Here is an 18,414-nt window from a genome sequence, read left to right as displayed (position 1 = left end):
GGTGGAGGAAGGACAGCGGAGGAGAGTATGATTTTTCCTTTCTGTTAGTATATTCCTTAGTATATTTACCTAACTCCGCTACAAATCCCATGCTTCCTCTTTGCTTCAGGACCTTTTTTATGCCAAAGAGCAAGTTCTTTCTCCAATTTAATGTGTACTTTGATCTCTTCCTTCCAATGAACTTCTATAGATATTTACTTATGACTGAGTTAGCTAATTGAGCATCTTATCACTTGCATTAAATGATGTGAAGCAATTTGTTTGACTTAATCATCTTACTTTTATATAAATGTTAAAAATAATATCTAGATTAAGAAGAGTAGTTCACCATTTCCTTTTCCAGTTCATTTTACAGATGAGGGAACTGAGGCAGAGTTTTAAAGGACTTGACTAGAGTCACACAGCTAGTGTCTGAGACCAGATTTGAACTTAGGAAGATTTGAGGCCTGACCCCTCTACCCACTGCACTATCTAGCTGCTGGTCTGTGAGATCTAGTACCGAGATCAAATCTATTCTGCCATTGTTCCTAGAAGAAATATGTCATTCTGCTTCCTCATGGCCCCCTTTAGCCACCCCTGAAACTAAAGTGTCTCTTTCTGGTCACAACTTTCCTATGTGTATTGTCTCCCTCATTAGATTGTAAATTCCTTATGGGCAGTTAACACAATGCTCCGCACAGAAAGGGCTTCATAAATATCTTTTCATTTATCCATTCTTATATTTTTTTCATAAGGAAATGAACACTGGGCTAGATGTAAGGTGAGATGTTCTTTTCCAGAAGTCTATATGTCCTCAGACTTTTGAATCCTTTGTGTCTCAATTTTCTAATCTACAAAAATGGGACTAACAATGCCCATCCTCTCTACCTAAAAGTACTTGGTTTTAGTTGAAAAAATGTGTTAATGCCAAAGGGACAACAGGTTTCCAGAGCTAGAACAAAAACCTCAGGACTAAGATAAAGAGGACTTTACAATCTCCATAGGGAGATCTACTCCAGTGCCAGAAAAAAAGAGCCATTTCACAGGACGACTCCTGGACACCCTATATTTAGTTCTTCAGAGTTTCAAGCAGCTAGAAACAAACAAAATGCAAAAGTGAAAGGTGAATATGGTGTTATATAAATGGACTAAAAAATTACAACAATTCTGAGATGTAAATTCAAATTCAATGCATTGATTTTAAAACCTAAATAAAATTAACCCATAGAGCTTCATCCTTTTTCTTCAGGATCTCCAGCAACCCAGCCAGGCACTATAGAAATATGAAGGTCAAGTATTCTGGTATCTCTACCTTCCAAGGCCACTCTCAGACTGAATCTTAGATGAACCTTCAAAGCCATAATACTCTCGATACCTTTTGGTGATAAAGTAATAAAAAGGATCTTCTAATTTGACTAAAAGTAAGTATAAGATACAGAGGTGGATAAAACCTGAATCACAGGGGGAAAAGAATCAATTAAAGTGAGGTGGAGTTATAAAAGCATTTTTAAAATTAAACAGGTCACATAAATTCAATCAGCATTCAGCTAACATTTATTAAAAACCTGCTTTGCACAAAGCCTATTCTAGAGGATATAAACACAAAAACAGGATTTTATACTTTAGTGCAGTGATGGGTAAACTACTGCCCGAGGGCCTGATGATGAGGCCCCTTGAAATGTTCTTTCTAGTCTTTTGACATTATTCCTAATCTGAAGAATACAATGAGTAGGATACAGTACAATGAAACTTTGAAAGAGTTGCCTTAGAAACAGACTGACAGATGAGCATTTCCTTTCCTTTGGCCCCCTCTTTAAAGAGTTTGCCCATTGCTGCTTTAGTGTGATGGTGGGGACGCAATAGAAAAACTGTAAATATTCCTGTTGTAATAAATATGTATAATATTATAATGACCATAATAAAGGGAAGGGAATGAAGAAGGCAAAGGAATTGTCATAAAAGGAACTGATTTTAAATAAGTGTATTTTAAAGATCATAAGATTTCCTTTTCTCAGCCACTAACAAATCATCTCTCTTTAATTCAAATTGTTTCAATTTAAAAAAACTCTAGTTGTCAGCAAAAAAGACTTTAACTAGGGGGCAACTGGGTGGCTCAGTGGATAGAGAGTCAGGCCTAGAGACACGGGAGGTCCTAAGATCAAATCTGGCCTCAGACACTTCCCAGCTGTGTGACCCTGGGCAAGTCACTTGACCCCCATTGCCTACCCTTACCACTCTTCTGCCTTGGAGCCAATACACAGTATTGACTCCAATACGGAAGGTAAGGGTTTAAAAAAAAAAAGCCCTTTAAACTCTCAAATGCTCAGATGATTCTGTAATCTTCTCCTTTTGGAGTCCCCTATAAAGATGAAAATAACTCCGTGCCTGCCTATCCTATAAGATTGCCTAGAGTTTGTTCCAAGAAGGCCTTCTTTTCTTTTCCCCCACATCCTAAGAGTACCAGAGGTACAATTTAGACATTTGCATCAAGCAATTTTTTTGGTGGCATCCTTTATACTTATATCCTTTGAAATTTTTCTCTATTGAATACTTTTTCATAATTAACAAAAAATAAGCACAATGGGGTCTTATATTCTCTGCATCTTATAATCAATTGAGAAATAAATAAGCATTTATTTTTTTTATCAAAAAGCATTTATTAATCACCTATTGTTTTCAATTATTGTATTGGAGATACGGTTATAAAGAACAAAGTAATCCCTACCCGAAGAGGGTTTATGCTAATGGAGGAACAAGAATATAACATGTAAATAATAACAATAACAATATTATTATTATAAATTAATATAATTATTGCTAATTATATAGTACTTTGAGTTTTGCAGAGCACTATCTACTTTATCCTATTTAACCGGCACAATAACCCTGTGAAGCAGGTGCTATTGATATCTTTATTTTATAAATGAAGCTGTGACTTGCCATGGCTCACAAGAGTATCTAGTAAGCATCTAAGGCAGGATTCCATCTCAAATCTTACAAACCATAATTTCAACAGTTCATCCACTGTACCACCCAGCTGTTTCTATGCATATGTAAATGTGTTTAGTATAAAGTAAACAAATGCAAATATATTGGTTTAAAACAAGGTGGTTCGAAGCAGATACTAGCATTTAGGGGGTCATCAGGAAAGATTTCACACCAAAGATGGTGCTTTAGGAGAGAGACTCTGTGAGAGGAATGTAAGAGGAAGTACTACATTCCAGATAGGCTGGATAACTAGTGCAAAGCCAAGGAGATGTTGGTAAAGATAATAGTCCATTGTTGAATATTGTTTTTGAAAGCTTATTTGCTATTTATTCTCTACTAATATTCTCACTGAGGATATCTTCAGTTCATATTTAGATGACCCTTATAAAGATTTTGTATAGATAGTAGTAGAATAGGCTTATAGTTTTATAGTTAAGTTTTCTGAATCCTCTTTTGTTGTTGTTGTTATAAAATCTGAGCATTTTTCCAGGCCTTTGGTACTTCTCTTCCTTTAGATACATTATAAGTTAGTCCTTCAGTTTCTTCCCAAATTAATGGCCTCCAGACAGGATCTTCATTAGCTACAGGGTATCCCAAAAGTCTGAGTGAAGTTGCACTAAGACTTTTAGAACATTCTGTATAATCCATCTGAATTGCCTATTTCCCCCAACTTTATTTTCTATAGTATTATTTTTAATTCCTGTTAAAGTGATTCTTTTCCTGTAATGTTAAAGTCCAAGTATGGTGGTTCTACTGTCTTTGATGGAAAATAGTTTGTTGGAATAATTTTTTTTTTAAAAGTCTTAGCTTCCATTTTAGAATTGATACTGTGTTTTGGCTCCAAGGCAGAAGAATAGTGAGGGCTAGGCAGTGGGGGTTAAGTGATTTGCCCCGGATCACACAGCTAGGAAGTATCTGAGGCTAGATTTGAATTCTCCTTTCTATAGACCTGTCTCTCAATCCACTGAGCCACCTATCCCATATTGTAATAACTTTTGCAAATCTTTTTCACTTCTTTATTTTCATTCTTGAATATCCTTGGGATGAATTCGCTTAACTGTATATCCTTCCAAGCCTTCTCTTCTGCTTCCCTCTGCTTTGTGAGATTTTACTGTTCATAATTATTTATTATCCTTCTTTGGAAGATTTTATAGATGAGCTTATGTATTCTAATCCAGTGCTGCTTTTGGCAGCCATCCCTCCAAGGAGTTAAATGTTTTCTAAATTGTTTTTTGGAATCTCTGGCCTCCTTGTTGTAGCAATTCATTTATATTGCTTTAATATCTAGATGGTTAGTGACAAAGGGATTTCTGTTCTTAATTTCCCTTTTTAAAAAAATTTTCATTATGGATGAGGATAAGGCCTATATCTGTAATTTCCCTGGGATAGAAAACTCCTAGATAAGAAAATTGCTTCTACCAATTTAGGTTAGCATTCTCAGCTATTTATGGACTTTGAGAGTTAAATAGAATACCAATACATTAAAGGCCTTGCCCAGGATTGCATAGTATATTAGAGGTGGTATTAGAGTTAGCCTTCTATCCACTATGAAGTTTTGCCTTTCAGTTGTTCAATTCAGAGTTAAATCTACTAATTGTATATCTTTTTCTCATTACAATTATTTTTTCTATTTATAAGTTCTGAACTTAGCTCTGTTGAGTTGGCCTGACTGTGAATAGATTGCTGATGCAGTAGTAACTCCCACATCTATGATAGGTCTTATCCCATCTGTTACAGAATAGTCAATTTCATTTTTTGTGATGTTAATTGGTTGTATACCTCTACTGTCATAATTTTAGATTTATCTATATTTACAAATGTCATTTTTATTTTCTATATTAGTCTTCTTTTTATTAAAGAACAGATTCCTCAAAGTCAACAAACCAGTCAACAATAATTTATTTATTATTTACTGGGTTTTAGGCACTGTGCTAGGCAAGGATTGGAGAGGATAGTACATTGTATGAAAGAATGTTAGGCCTGAAGTCAAGATTTATATTTAGCTCTTAGTTTTGCCTACTATGTGATGCTGAGCAAGTCAGATAATTTATCTAAGCCTTAGTTTCTATATCTGTATGAGGAGATAATACCTTCATGACCTATCTCATAGATTTGCCAGAAAAGTCCTTTATCTTTAAAGTATCAGATAGTCTTTTTCTGGTCATTTCTACTCCAAGAACAAAGTTAGGTACTCCATAAGCACCAAATAAGTATTTATTGAATGTTGCCTGGTTGAAATACCCCTTTGTTTTATATCTAGTGGTTACTATGTGTAAGGTATAAAGTCCTCATTGTCCCATTGAGGAAAAATAGGAATGTTATCTCTTTAGTTTTCCTGGTAGATTAGCTTGCTTTGGATTAACTGCCTTGACATAGAAGCTACTATAATTCTGTACCTTGCCTTATTTTCCTTTGACAATGAAATTCTTGAAATTTCTGGGTTTTTTCCATGCAAAAAATAGAGTAAAACAGCAATCATAGTGACAGAGAAAAGATGGAGAAGAAAAAGTGGGGACCACCTGGACTCTACTAAGTTACTGTCCAAACAAATTATAAAATAAGGTCTCAAAATGAATTTTAGAGTAGCAGAACCCTCAAAAATAAGGGGTGAATAATTTTCCTGCCTGAGGCAATTTAGAAGATCAGCAAGAAAGGTCTGTTACACCAGCATGGGAAAGGAGTGCAGACCACCCCACCAGGGTAAGTCCTCTCTTATCAAGCTAGCCTAGGCCTTGGGGCATAGCTGAATGAGCAGCAGGGGTTTAAGCCCATAGATGGTAATGGGGCCAGATAACTGGTCAGAAGGAGATTACAGGAGTCCTGTTGCTGGCACTGGGTGCAGGACTTTGTTGCATTGTCCATGCACACACAGTGCTCCGGGGTGTTAGTCTTGGAGTAAGGAGGAACAGTAAATACACTGGTGCTTGTGACCTTAGGAGAGCTGGTCACAAGTCCAAGGGGAAAAGAGTACTTGTGGTTACTCACAGACCAGAGCACAGGCTGACAGACACTTATCTCCTTATATCATACCTCTCTGGAAGAGCTGAATAGAGATTAACCCCTAAAGTTAGTTCTGAAGGCAGCTGCACAAAGAACCTAAAGCTTGGAACAGTGCTCCCTTTACCACCATTACAGAATGGCAATTTTAACAACTTTTTAAGATAAAAGAAAAGAAGAAACCTGGGAAAATGAGCAAAAAACAAAAAAAGGAACTGATTATAGGAAACTATTTTGATGATGAGTAAGATCAAACATAAACTTGGAAGAATATAAAAATGTCAAAACAATTGTATTCAATGCCTCAAAGAAAAATGTGAATTGGTTTCAGGCCCAAAAAACAGTTCCTGGAAGAGCTCAAAAGAGACTTTAAAAATAAAATAAGAGAGTAGAGGAAAAATTTGGGAAAGAAATGAGAATAATGCAAGAAAATCATGAAAAACAAGTCAACAGTTTGGTAAGAAAGGCACTAAAAAACACTGAAAAAAATAATACCTTAAAAAAACAGAATAGGTCAAATAGTAAAAGAAGTGCAAAAAATATAAAGAAAAAGCAGAACTGGGGGTGGGTAGATGGCACAGTGGATAAAGCTCCAGGCTTAGAGTTAGGAGGACCTAGGTTGAAATCTGGCCCCAGATCTTCCTAGCTGTGTGACCCTGGGCAAGTCACTTAAACCCATTTGTCTAGTCTTTACACTTCTGTCTTAGAGTTTTTACTTAGAAAGTAAAGTTTAAAAAAAATAAATAAAAGCAGAATTGACCAAATGGAAAAAGATATACAAAAACTCATTAATGAAAATAACTCTTTAAAAAGTACAATTGGCCAAATGGAAAAGGAGATACAAAAACTTATTGGAGAAAATGATTCCATAAAGATTACAATCAGGCAAGTGGAAGCTAATGACTCAGTGATACATCAGGAAACAATAAAACTAAATCAAAAGAACAGGGGGGGAAAATAGAAGAAAATGCGAAATATCTTATTGAAAAAATAACTGACCTAGAAAGTAGATCTAGGAGAGATAATTAAGAATTATTGGAGTCCCTGAAAGCCACAATAAAAAAAAAAGAGAGAGAGAGCATAGATGTCATCTATCAAGAAATTATCAAGGAAAATTGTCCTGATATTCTAGAATTAAAGGGTAAAATAGAAATTAAAAGAATCCACAGATCACCTCCTGAAAGAGATCCCAAAATGAAAAATCCCAGGAATATTAGAGCCAAATTTCAGAGATCCCGAGTCAGGGAGAAAAATATCATAAGCATCCAGAAAGAAAAAAATTCAAATATCATGGAACCACAGTCAGAATAACACAAGATTTAGCAGCTTCTGCATCCTCTCAAAGAGAGAATGACATTTGTACTCAGGTGGGTATAAAAAGTTATCTTAGCTTGTAGAAAAGTAGTAGGGGAAGAGGATAATAGAAATGGGTTCAGGGTGATAAAAGGGAAGGCAAATTGGGGAAGGCAATGGTCAAAGCAAAACACTTGAGGATGGACAGAGTGAAAGGGCAGAGAGAGCAAGATAAATGGGGAACATAGGATCGAGAGAAATACATAGTAATCATAAGTGTGAAAAAAATCACAGCAAGTTTCTCTAATATAGGCCTCATTTCTCAAATATATACAGAAAGAAGTTAAATATATAAGAATACAAGTCATTCCTCAGTTGATAAGTGATCAAAAGATATGTATGGGCAGTTTTCAAATGAAGTAATCAAAGCTATATATAGGTGTGAAAAATACTCTAAATCACTATTAATTAGAGAAATGTGATTAAAACACCTCCCACCTATCAGATTGGCTAATATGACAGAAAAGGAAAATGACACATGTTGGAAGGGGCATAGGAAAATTGAACAATAATGCACTGTTGGGGAGAGTTGTGAATTAATTCAATCATTCTGGAGAGGAATTTGGAACTATTTCTAAAGGGCTATAAAAATGCATACCCTTTGACAGCAATATCACTACTAGCCTATATCTCAAAGAGATAAAAAACAAAAAAGAAAAAGGACCTATATGTACAGAAATGTTTATAGCAATTCTTTTTTTTTTTTTATGGTGGCAAAGAACTAGAAATTCAGAGGATACCTATCAATTAGGGAATGATTGAGCAAATTGCGGTATATGATTGTGATGGAATATTATTGTGCTATAAGAAACAATGAGCAGGATGCTCTCAGAAATACCTGGAAAGGGGTCAGGTAGGTGACTTGGTGAATTGAGAACCAGATCTGGAGATGGAAGGTGCTGGGTTCAAATCTGGTCTCACACTATTCCTGGCCCTATGACCTTCATTGCCTAGCTCTTAACACTTCTGTTTTGCAGTCAATAGACAGATGGAAGTTAAGGGTTAAAAAAAAAAAAAAGCATGGAAAGATTTACATGATTTGATGCAAAATGAAATGAGCAAAATTAGGAGAACATTGTACATAATAACAGCAATATTGTACAATGATCATATGTAAATGACCGCTATTTTCAGCAAGACAATGAAACTATCTACATATAATATGAAAAAAGCATTTTGAATGAAAGACCTACATGAAATCATGAAAAGTGAAACAAGTAGAACCAAAAGAATATTATATACGGCAACAGAAATATGTTTGAAGAATAACTTGTGTATGCCCATCTCTAGAGAAAGAATTGATAAGTCGAAAAAAGCAAAACAGTTTATATATCTATATATATATGTGTTTGTCAAATGATTCCTTCTCTGTTGCAGAAACAGGAGGGAGGGAGATACCTAGGAACGTTAATGTAACAAACAAACTAATTAAAAAAAAGAAAAAAGTGTTTGTATGTATAACTGGGAAAATATATTATTATAAAAAATCAGTAATATTCTTTTTTTGTTCTTTGACTTATTTTTGAAGTTATTTTATTTTCAAATTACTTATAAAAACAATTTTAACATTGATTTTTTATAATTTTAAGTTCTTAATTCTCTTCCTCTTTCATTGAGAAGGCAAGCAATTTGATAAAAATGATATTATAATCTGTAGTCATGGCAAAACATTTCTGTATTAGTGATGTTGTGAAAGAAACCACTGATGAATAAAACCATGAAAAATAGTTATAAAACAGTATGATTTAATCTGCTCTCTGATTTCATCAGTTCTTTTTTTGGAGGTAGATAGCATTTTTCATCATAAGTCCTTAAGAATTGACTTAGCACATTGTATTGCTGAGAATAACTAAGCCATTCACAGTTAATCATTGTAAAATATTGCTGTTAATGTGTATAATGTTCTCCTGGTTCTGCTTACATTCATGTAAGACTTTCCAGGTTTTTTTGTTCATCATTTCTTATAGCACAATAGTATTCCATCACAACCATATACTATAATTTGTTCAGCTATTACCCAATTGATGGACATTCCCTCAATTTCCAATTCTTTGCCACAAAAAAAAGAATTATTTTAAACATATATATATATATATTTATATATATCCTATAAATATGTAGATTCTCCTACATATTGGTCCCCCTTATCCCATTTTTTTTTACCTCTTTGGGATACAGATGTAGTAAGTTCCAAATTGCTATCAAGAATGTTTGGATAAGTTTACAACTACAACAACAATGCCCACATCTTTTTCAATGTTAGTAATTTTCTTTTTCTGTCATATTAGTCAATATGCTGGGTATGAAGTGGTACCTCAGGGTTGTTTTTTTTTTAATTTCTCTAATCAAGAGTGTTGAGCAAATTTCCCCATATGATTATAAATAGCTTTGTTTACTTCAGTCTGAAAACTGACTAGGTATGCCAACCTTTTGACCCAATTTGATCAACTGGGGAATAACTTGTATTCTTATAAATTTGACTCAGTTCTCTATATATTTATCAGAGAAATTTGATTTAGAAATTTCACTAATCTTGGCTATATTTGTACAAAATTTTTAATTTAATTTAATCAAAACGATCAATTTCCTATCCTGTGATGATGTCTAACTCTTGTTTGGTAATACATTCTTCCTTTCTCCATAGATGTGAGAGGTAAACTATTCCACACTCCCTAATTTGGTGACCTGTGAAAGGAAATTTTTTTTTTATCTTAATCAATCAAGTACTTGGAGTGCTCTATCCTTTTAACTTAATCAGTCAGGAACTTAAGGATCCTTTTGATAAAAATTCACACCCTTAGAGGGCAATAGGTAGATCCCAAAGGCAAATTAAGAAACTTTGGTTCTTGAGATGTGTGGGGGAGAGTTGATAGGCGGAGAAAACTGTGTATAAGCAGGAGCCTCTGGGACCCTCTGGCCAAGTCTTTTTGCAGCTCAGTCTGGTGGGGCTCAACTTGATTAGGTATTCAATTCTACTTTGGATTCGGCATTGGTGGATTGAGGAGTTCAGCTTCGGTGACTCTCTTGGATTGAGGAGACCCTGGCAGGAGACACTGGCTCTTTGGCTCTCCTATCTTCAGTGGGACACTCTTCCTTCTGGAAACACTCGGATCGGACTTAGGGTATTTAGCTAAACAATATTTTCTACCTCCTTCCTACATTTCCCCCTTTACTATCTCTACCTTGCTGTAATAAAGCTACTAACAGCCTTGTGACTTAAGAGTTAATTTTTATAACCAGTGACTACAATAACAATTTTTAAAAATTCTTGTATTTGTCAAACCCATTTTAATTATCATGTGCCTTTTATTTTTATTTTTTTATTGGTTAAGAAAAATTTTCCATGGTTACATGATTCATGTTCTTTCCCTCCCCTCCTCCCACCCCCATCCCATAGCCAATGTGCAATTACACTGGGTTTTACATGTGTCATTGATCAAGATCTATTTACATATTATTGATATTTGCACTGGGGTGGTTGTTTAGAGTCTATATCCCCAATCATATCCCCATCGACCCATGTGATCATGCAGTTATCACACACTTTTTATATCTAAATCTTGTATTCCTTTTTATCTTATCTTAGTATAAGGTATGAGGTGTTGATCTATATCTAGTTTCTGCCAAACTGCTATCTAGTTTTCCCAGAAATTTTTGTCAAAGTCGTTTTTTTGTCCAGCTATGATCATTTCCTACTGTGTATTTTGTGCCCAATCTATTCCACTAAAAAACACTCTTATTTCTTAGCCAGTGCCAGATTGTTTTGATGATTATTGCTTTGTCATCCCATCGTAGTCAATTCACATCTATGCCCTCTATCTCTCTATATTCCTTCTAACTGATAAAATTATTAAGTTACAAATACCATCTTCCCAAATAGAAATGTCAACAGTTTAACTCCAGTGAATTCCTTATGATTACTCTTTTATGTTTACTTTTTTATGCTTCTCTTGAGCCTTGTATTGGAAAATCATATTTTCTATTTAGCTCTGGTCTTTTCATCAGAAATACTTGAATGTCTCTGTTTCATTAAATATCCATTTTCCTTCAGGAGGAAATAAATATTTAGTTTTGCTAGGTAGATGATTCTTAGTTGTGTGAGTCTGTGTGTGTGTGTGTGTATGAATCCCCCGTTGGTATTCAAGAGAAATTGTCTCAAAAACTAGGAGGGGAAGAAATCCCCACTCATTTCAGCTCAGCTTCTGAGACATTCTATCTGCAAAATCTGCCTCATTCCACAAAAAGCAAAGCATTCTAATAACATGGCTTTAAAAAAAAAGGAAAACAAAATTCTAATTCTTTTTAAGAAGTTATTTTCATCAGTGAATTTTGTATATTTTCCCATTATTAAGCTTCCTTTATCAAGTTGTTCATTTTTTTGTGATTCTCGTGTATCATTCCCTTTTCTTTTTCCAGTTTTTCCTCTACCTTTCTTATTTGAGTTTTTAAATCCTTTTTGAGCTCCTCCAGTAAATATTTTTGAGCTTGAGACCAATTCACTCTTTTCTTTGAGACTTTCCAAATAGCCATTTTGACATTGTTATCCTCTTTTGAGTTTGTATTTTGATCTTCCCTATCACTAACTTTCTATGATCAGGTTCTTTTTTATTGCTTATTCCTTTTGCCAGTCAATTTCTTGACCTCCAACTTTATGTTAAAGTTGAGTTCCCATGGTGGAAGGGGCACTGTTTGGGTTTTTTGGTGTTGTTTATAGAGCTGATTCTGATGCTTCTGTAAGATTAGTTCTTCTGGAGTGGTATACTCTAAGGAGAGCTGTGGTCACTGCTCTCTTGGCCTATACTCTGGTCTATGAGGGATCATAAGCATTGTTTTCTTCCTTGAAACTGTGAGCAGGATTTCTGCTGGAGATCTAGTGTACTACTGCTCTTCCTTGCCTTGGGACTGAAACCACAATCCTTGTATGGGAAAGGCAACAGAGTTCTGGACCTAATGCTAAGTGAGAATTCCCTGTAATCTCCTTCTGACCAGTTATCTGATCCTCTTACCATTTGTGGGCTGAGGGCTCTGGAAGCTGATGCCTAGACTTTGCTGGGGCTTAGGCTCATGCTGCTGGCTTGCTAGGTGAGGCATGCTCCCTTCTTACTCCACTGAGACAGACCTTTCCTGTTAACCTTCTAAGTTCTTTTGGGATAGTATATCATTTCCTCCCTTTTGGGTGTGTGTGTGTGTGTGTGTGTGTGTGTGTGTGTGTGTGTGTGCGTGTGTGTGTTACTCCAGAATTTGTTCTGAAGCATTATTTTAAAATTGCTTCGAGGGATATTTAGAAGAGGGTGGGTGCCTTTACTTTGCCATTTCAGCCAATCAATGATATTCTTAAGATCATAATTTTTTTATTGTATTCTACAGTAAAAATTTTACTGATATCAAAACATTTCTTTAGTTCCTAAAGATTGATAATGTTTGTACAGAACAAACCTGTGAGATTCATAGTGAAAATAGTATTATCCTCAATTTAAATAATGAAATCAAGGTACAAAAAGACAAAGTGAACTTTCCATGACCATGTTGCTGGCATGTCAGTGATAGGATTTATACTCAGGTATTTTGACCAGCCTTTACTCTACTACATGCTGCCTCTGAGGATTATAGGATTTAGATTTGGAATAAACCTTACACATTATCTAGTCCAATTCCTTGTAAGTAATTTTATTCATTTCTTATCAGGTTGTGCTCTGAACATTCTACCCCTAGAAACCTCTTCATCTGGGAAGATCATCACTTCGGTATTGAAGTTCACCCCTCAGAACCTTCCTTGCAACAACTCTCTTCAGTTTGGATGGCTCTTCTCAGGATGTCCATTTCAGAAGCCTGCTGTTCAGCCATCTCTTCATTGCTCCCAGGGCTGCTCTTGGGACTTCTCCATTGGCCACCCACCTTGAGGTACCTTCCTCTTTCTCCATATCTCCTCTCACTTTCAACTTCCTTTTATATGTTGTATTTCCCTATTATAATATAAGCTTCTTGAGCATGCAGACTGTCTTTCTTTTTGTTTGTATTTGTACTTCTAGCACTTAACACAATTCCTATCACATAGCAAGAATTTAACAATTGTCGATTACTAACTTTTAACAAAAAAAATGGCTATTATTAAACAACTTTGTAGGTGGTTTGTGAGCTCAAAACATTTAAATATAGTGCTAATTTATCTTTAAGGTCAATGACATAAATTTATAAATGGTATAAAAAAACAGAATGACACAAAGCGCTATCTCTGTTTTTGGGACACCAATGCACCCTTTGGACTGTTATCTCTTGCTCTTATTTTCATGATTGACCCACCTAATTTTTCCATCACATATTTTCTGGATTGATGATATTTTCCCTCTTAATCATAAGAACATAGTTTAGTGCTATAAAAGATTTAAAGGCTATCTAGTTCAATTTTCTTATTTCTTAGATGAAAGAGAGGTCTAATAGTAAATAGCAGAACCAAGATTTGAATCCAGGCTCTCTGTTTCTAAATCTAGCCTCTTTTCTATTGTACTATACTGCTTCAAATTTTGTTCAAATCACCTCTGGTAAAATGTTGAAGCATACTTATATGGACCGTCTTTTTGGGTACCCACAGTTTTAATACTTCAGGAACTGTAGTATTAATGATTTATATCCCTAAAATATCACAGGAAAACCTTTTAAATGAACTCAGTCAATAAGTTAGTCATATATTAGATGTGGGGTTCTGGAGAGACAAGAAAAAAGCAAAATTGTCTGTCGTCTAGGTATTTGCATTCTAATATGGTAGACAATATGCATACAGATTCATAACACGTATAAAAAACATATAAAAGCTGACTTTGTGAGGGAAAGTCCTAAAAGCTGGGGGGATCAGGAAGGATCTTTTGCAGAAAATGATGCTTGAGCAGAGTCTTAAAGGGAGCTAGATGAGAAAGAAGAGCGTTCCTGCCATAGGGATAGCCAATGCAAAAGGCATGGAGATTGGAGATAGGAATTTCATGTGTGAGGAACAACCAGTAGGTCAGTATAGCTGAATGCCAAAATATAGGAAGAAAATGTGTAAGAACACTGAAAAAAGTAGAAGGGGACAAGTTTGTAAGAGTTTTTAAATACAAGGTAGAAAAATTTTCATTTAATCCAAATGAGGATAAGGAACCTCTGGAGTCTGATGAGTTGGGGGGATGATGTGGTCAAGCCCGTGCTTCAGGAAAAATCACTTTGGTGATATTTGGTGGATAGATTGGAGTAGGAAGAAACTTGAGGCAGGAAGACCAACTAGAAGGCTATTACTATAGCCCAAGTAAATGGTAATGACAGTTGGAACTAGGATGGTGGCTGTATAAACGGAGAGAAGGAACTGTATGTAAGCGATATTGTGGAGGTAGAAATGACATTAATTGGTAACTGTCTAGACTGGGGATGAGTGAGAATGAGGAATTAAGGGGAATAGGGAGGAAGGTCCAGGACTTGGGTTAGAGAGACTGAGAAGCAGCCAAACAGGAGGAGAACTAAGAACAAGTGTCACAAAAACCTGGAGAGAAAAGAATATCCAAGAGAAGATGGTAATCAGCAGCGTCAAATGCAATATGCCAAAATATGTTATATTAGGGAATATCTTGGGATCAATCAAAGTTCTGCAAACTTACTAAATCCACTCTATCTCTTTCTCTTATTCAATAATGGGTCCAGAATTGGGAGAACTTGGATAAGAAATGAACAGGATGAGAATATTTGAAGGGTTGTACTGCATCCCTGGAGAAATTACCCATGTAGTTGGATACCTTGAAGTACTGAAGTATATGAAATACCAGTTTTATGCTGTCAATTGTTGTTGGGTTCTTTTCACTACTCTTCATGACCCCATGTGGAGTTTTTTGGTTTAGATACTGGAGTAGTTTGCCATTTTCTTCTTTAGCATTTTATGTTGAAAGTATTTTCTTTCCTTCGTGTATGTATGTGTGTGTATATATATGTGCATGTGTGTGTGTGTACATTAAATGTATTTGTAATGCATACAGGCAACACCTATTTCATGTTCTTTTTGACTTAACAAAAGTGAATATTAATGTATGACATGAATACATTCAATTCTGATATAGTCTCTTCACCTAGAGGTCAGATGCAGATGTTTTTTTTTAATTGCAAAGAGCATTTTGGACACTATAGTTCAATCTTAAGCCACTAACTTTGTATCACAAGCTGTTTTTTCAAGATTAAAAGATATTGTATAAACACTTGATTCATTTGGAGGGGGACATTTAATTAGTTTCTTTGTTTCAATAAAATCAATATATTTCATCATTCATCTTCCATTTCTAAGAAGATACATGCACTGAATTTTGTAGTTTCCTGTACTGGTTCATCATACCATGAAATGTGACTATTCTGTATTCAGACTTGAGCATTATTAATTTTTTCTCAATGAAGAGACAGCCTGGTGTAATAGAAAAAACGATGGTTCTTTCTGGTTCCAAATCCTGCCACTGACACTTAGTAACTCTGTGATCCTAGGCAAGTCAGTCTTGCCTCAATTTCTCTGAGCTTTAATTTTCTTATTGGCAAAATGGGCATAAAAATTCTTAGAGTACCACCTTTTTTAGCTGATGTAAGGCTGAAAACTAAATAATTCACATTAAAAAGTATCTTATTACAAGGGAAATTCTGGGCTTATGTTTATAGGGTTTAGAGCTGCACTGGATCATCTGTTGTTCAGTCATTTCAGTCACATCCAATTCTTCCTGATCTATTGTGGATTTTCTTGACAAAGGTACTGGAGAGGGGACAGCTAAGTGGTTCAGTGGATTGAGAGCCAGGTCTAGAGATGAGAGGTGCTAGATTCAAATCTTGCCTCATATACTTTCTAGCTATATGTGTAAGGATGGGTTTTTGTGCAGAAGAGATGGACCCCATCCTTACATATGACCCTGGGCAAGTCATTTAAACCCCCGTTGCCTATCCCTTACCATTCTTCTGCCTTGTAACCAATAATTAGTATGGATTCTAAGACAGAAGGTAAGGGTTTAAAAAAAAAAAAGATACTGGAGCGGTTTGCCATTTTCTTTTCCAGCTCATTTTACAGATGAGAAAATGGAGACAAACAGGGTTAAGTGACTTGCCAGCGTTATTCATCTGGAAAGTGTCTGAGGCTGGATTTGAATTCAGGCTGGAAGATGAGAAAGGGGACCAGTTACCTCTCCTACCCCTCATGAGAAAGGGTGGATTGAGAGAGAGAGAGAGAGACAGAGAGAGAGACACAGAGAGAGAGAGAGACAGAGACAGAGAGAAAGCTACTTGCCACATATTGAGAGGAAAAGAAAGGCAGAGGGCGGTTCATTCCCTTTTTAAGGTGCACTGAGTCATTACCTCTTCCTGCTTCAAGGCCAATATAGAGAGGGTTTCTTAAAACACAAAGTTTTTCAGTGCCAAGCCACAGGAATCCTCAGAAGTTACAAAGAGAGTCCTGTCTGAATGCTTCCTTTGGCACACATTTGCTTTGTTAGATTTCTCTCTCAGAACAAATGAATTATTTCACCTCTTTAAAGCAGTCCTTAAAAGAGCAAGGAAAATCTTTATTACTTTGTATTGTTAAATACAGTATAAATTCCTGCTCTCTTTGCCTCAGAACTGTTTCCTCATCACTTTGCAAAGAGATAGAGCCTGGGACCAATTCTTGTAATTGTTGGGAATTTAATATCTTCTGATGCAAGCTAAGACCTAATTTTTGATATCTCTGAGAAGGGGGAGAGAATAGAAAGAGGACAAGCTAAATAACTACATGAAGCCCTCTTTTTTTTTATCTATCTATCTATCTATCTATCTATCTATCTATCTATCTATCTATCTATCTATCTATCTATCTATCTATCTATCTGGTGTCACTCTGTACTATGTGCTCAACACTATAAAAAAACCTCTGCAAGAAAACAAAAGAGAATATGTTTTTTGTTGCGTTGTTTTTTTTTTAATCCTTACCAATACTGTGTATTAGCTACAAGGCAGAAGAGTGGTAAGGGCTAGGCCAAGGGTCGGCAACATATGGCTCTTGAGCCATATCTGGCTCTTTTGAGGCCAGATATGGCTCTTTCTGCAGGAGCCATAAAGTCAATTTTTTTCAGGCGCCGTTACAGAGGCGCACACTGTGAGCACTGTACGGCTCTCACGGAATGACATTTTAAAAAATGTGGCGTTTATGACTCTCATGGCCAAAAAGAATGCTGACCCCTGGGCTAGGCAATGGGGGTTAAGTGACTTTCCCAGGGTCACACAGCTAGGAAGTGCCTGAGGCCAGATTTGAACCTAGGACCTCCTGTCTCTAGGCCTGGCTCTCCATCCTCTGAGCCACCCAGCTGCCCCCAAGAATATATTTTATACTTTTCATGCCATTGAACAAATAGCTTGGCCAGGAATAGGATAGGATATTAAGATAGGAATTAAAAACTTTACCTGTTGATCTATATTTCAAAAAATGTTAGCATTATAGTTTGTTCTTATAATATCCTCTTGAGTGAATTCATTTAAAAGGCATTTTACTGTTCTTACTAACCTACAGAAAGTAATTTTGCTTTGAGCTGTCCGAATGAAAAAATGGTGTGCTTTTCTTCCTCACCTTATTAAAATTTTTTTCTCAGATGCTCATACCACTTCTCTTCTCCTTTAAAAACAAGATTCATTTCCTTAAAAGAGAAACCATAGCATGATTCCATTGCTTTGTTCATCATTTTCAGCAGTTCCTTACTGCTTATCTTATGCTCACATTCAAGGCCTATCACAATCTGCCCCCCACCTGTCTTTTTAGCTTTATCTCCCAACTCCTAAAGAACAATGCTAATTTCCCTGAACATGCATTGTATTTCCCCACCCCCATAACGTTACTAACTCCTTTCCCAAGTAGGGAAGGTTGATCTGGTCTGCCATGGTTTACCTTTCCATTTGTTAAGAGAAACAGCAGCAGTAACAGGACAACTCTTCCCCACCTTTTCCCAAAGCAGAGCCTATTCCACAAGAAATTACATTTTTGGCTTTGCTAATCAGTTCTGGATGTTTCTTTGCCTAAGGCCAGAAACTAGGAGTAGGGATTTATTATCATTAACATACCTGCAATTCTTGTTCCCTAAAAGGAAG

The sequence above is a fragment of the Gracilinanus agilis genome, chromosome 5 (assembly GCF_016433145.1).
Source record: "Gracilinanus agilis isolate LMUSP501 chromosome 5, AgileGrace, whole genome shotgun sequence".
In the NCBI taxonomy this organism is placed as follows: Eukaryota; Metazoa; Chordata; class Mammalia; order Didelphimorphia; family Didelphidae; genus Gracilinanus; species Gracilinanus agilis.
Note: the sequence above shows the minus strand (reverse complement) of the source record.